Genomic DNA, 3533 nt, shown 5'->3' with positions numbered 1-3533 from the left:
GTAGCTATGCAAGATAAACAGTGGACTGCAAACCACAAGGTCAGTGTTCGAGCCCACCAGCTGCTCCACAATAAAAAAATGAGGTTTTCTGCTCCCACAATGATTTACATCCTTAGAAACCCTATAAAGCATCTTTATAAGTTGAAATCAACTCCATGGCATTTAACAACAACAAGAAAAGTGTTAAATCTATATTCACAAATGTTCCTTATGTACATAAAATGTTCTGTGAAGTAGGAACTTATGTGATATGAATGATGAGTGAACAATTGTGTCCATGGGGTACAGGATTCCAGATGCACTGACCAGGGCTCACCCTGGGTGAGCATTCATCTGGGTCCCACCTAATGGGTAACTGGGGCTGTGGATGCCTCAGGTGGTTGCTCCACTGGATCCTGCCCATGACTGTAGCTACTTTCTCTGCTAGGAAAGCCATTTACTTGTCCTAGAGCATTTGCCAGAGTAAGGAGACTCACGGAGTCTCTTATCAACTCGACAATAAGGTTGTGTGCAGTAGATGAGATGTGGGGTTCTGACTTCATAATGCAGGTCTGGCCTGATATACTGAAATTCAGACACTTGGGTCCTCTTGTCCATGGACACACATGAGGCCTTCTGATGCCTAACTAGATGTTAAGTGAGAATATTTATTCTGGGAATGCAGTAGTTATCACACAGAGAAAAAGCACTAAGAACTAAAAATTAACAGTATGAATAACAGAGAAAATGATCAAAAACAAAACAAAACATGAAGTCCTAAGGGGACAGTGGTTAAGCAACTCTGTAGCCAATCAAAGGGTTGGCAATTTGAACCCACCTTATGCTCCCTGGGAGAAATATAGGAGAAAGTCACCTTCCTTAGAGATTTATAGACTTGGAATTCCTATGGGGTATTCTTGTTGTTGTTAGGTGCTGTGAAGTTGGTGCCGACTCATAGCGATCCTCTCCCATCCTGGGCCAAGCTCACAATTGTTGCAATGCTTGAGCCAATTGATGCTGCCTCTTTGCCAGTGTATCTCACTGGGGCTCTTCCTCTTTTTCTCTGACCCTCTACCTTACCAAACATGATATCCTTCTCCAGTGACTGTTTCTTCCTGACAATACGTCAGAAGTATGAGACACGAAGTTCGCCCATCCTGGCCTTTAAGGAGCACTCTGGCCACATTTATTGCAACAAAGATCTGTTTGTTCTTTTGACAACCCATGGCACGTTCAATATTCTCCTCCAACACCATAACTCAAATGCTTCAATCCTTCTATTGTCTTCCTTATTCACTCTCCAAATTTTGCATCCATATGAGGTTATTGAAAATATCATGGCTTGGGTCAGGTGTACCTTAGTCCTCAAGCTGACATCTTTGCTCTTCAACATTTAAAAAGATCTTGTGCAACAGATTTGCCTAAAGCAATATATCGTTTGATTTCTTGACTGCTGCTTCCATGAGTGTTGGTGGTTGTTCTAAGAAGAATGAAGTCCTTGACAACTTCAATCTTTTCTCTGTTGATAAGAATTGGTCTACACTGCCCTAAAATACCCTTGTTAACTTGGGAAGGCAAAAAAAAAAAAAAAAAAAAAAAGAATCATCTCTGATGTTCACCCCCACAATAAGTAAATAGAAAAAAAAAAAATGTTGTTATATTAGGAATTACTGAATAGCATACAATTACAATATTCTATAAGTATTATCCCAGATTTAAAATTGAAAACAAAGTTCAATGAATTTCAGAAACTTAGTTTATTTAAATTGCATTTATTGATTTCTTGCCTGAAGTAAGAATGTATGGTTAAGCTATGGTTAAGATGAACCAATTTAACCTCAAATAGAAACATGAAATAAATAATTCAAGAAATGTTTACTTACTTTAAATTACATTGTGTCCAAAAGAGAAAAATTGAGAATATATAAAATGAAGGTTTAATCTTGTATGGGTATTAAGGAGAACATCACTGAAGAATCTTAATTTAAGGGATTACTTGAAAATTTGCATATTTATTGAATTTTTCTGTGTATATATACATATAAATATGAAAGAGAGAAAGGAGGGAGATAGGGAAAGGAGGAAGGGATAGCTATAACTTGAGAATTTACAATATCACTTGCCTCTCTGCATTGTGAACAGTAAAAAAATAGGCAGAACAGCAAATTGAGATAAACATGTCATGCTTTAATCAGAGTCGTGGTGTGGTTCTGTGGATTAACATGCTGGACTGAAAAGTTGGTTTGAACTTCAAGATCAGAGGTTCATACTCACCAGCTACTCCTTGGAAGACATATTGTTGTTGTTGTTAAGTGCTGCCGAGTAAGTTCTTGTTGCAGACCGTGTCGACTATACAGGCCATAGGCTCTGAGGAAAAAATTCTGGCCACTGGCAGTCATTGCAAGTTGTTTTTCATCTTAGTGTTCAGTTATGTTTTTTATTTAATTCCAAAAATGAGCCCTTAATATCCACAGATAAATGTAGTATTTTCCTAAAACCGAGACTGTAAAGGTCTCAAGGTTAAACGTTTCTCCAAAGGATTAACTGAAAATAGCTTAGCTACTTTCCTGTTCTTTGTTCTATAGACAAAAAAGCCATCCTCCCTGAATCTGTCCCAGGTGCAGGTTATTCAGCCAAGTTCTTGCAAACCTGGCTCAGGAAGCCAAAACAGCGGGACTCCACCCAAGCCTTTTGTCCTTCCCTTTCACCTTCTCCCAACTGAGCTCAGTGGCTATAGATATGTTAATTTTGCCTGAGAAACCAAGTTGCGGGCCTGGGATTTGAACCAGCAAAGTAGATGTAAAGTTACCTGAGTGTCTGGAAAATTACTGATGTTAGCTGTACCTTGTCTTAGTCCCTCCCAGCTTGGTGTGAAGCTCCTCCCCTAAAAAAAACAGAGGCCCAGGCTGGCCCAGGTGTGCATTATGGCTTGGAGGGCATGCAGTAAAGATTGCAGGGCAGTGAGTTGCTGCCTGCAGAGGCCACGATGCCTGTAGCCCCAAGTCTGCCCACCAGTGATGCATCCACCCTGGTTTCGGGGTGCCTCTTTGTCCCTCTTCTTTTGTCTTTCTATGTATTATTTTGCAATCTCTATCGCCGCTGGATCTCCCCTCCTTGTGAACCAAACACTCGTGAACCAAGTTCCTATGTTAAGGCCAGTCCCTGACAAGTTCTGACCCATAGCGACCCTGTATAGGGTTTCCAAGGAGCAGCTGGTGAGCTTGAACTGCCTGCAGACCTTGCAGTTCAAACAACTTTGCAGTCTGGCACGTTAACCCACAACGCCACACAAGGACTCCAGGATTGTTATGAGTCAGAACTGACTTAAGAGCACTTAACAATAATAATATGAGGACAGCCAGAAGGAGAAAATATCTTGGACCTCAACCAATGTGACTTAGTTATAACAACCCAACACTAAAACCTCAAAGAATTGATATTAAGAGACCTAAAAGACAAGAAGCTCAATGACAGTGAAGATTGACTCAGGATAAGACTTCTTCAGTATTGTATTTCCACCTGTGCCCACCACCTAGTCCCTCACTGATGAAAGG

This window comes from Chrysochloris asiatica, unplaced genomic scaffold, assembly GCF_000296735.1.
Source record: "Chrysochloris asiatica unplaced genomic scaffold, ChrAsi1.0 scaffold00396, whole genome shotgun sequence".
Lineage (NCBI taxonomy): Eukaryota > Metazoa > Chordata > Mammalia > Afrosoricida > Chrysochloridae > Chrysochloris > Chrysochloris asiatica.
Note: the sequence above shows the minus strand (reverse complement) of the source record.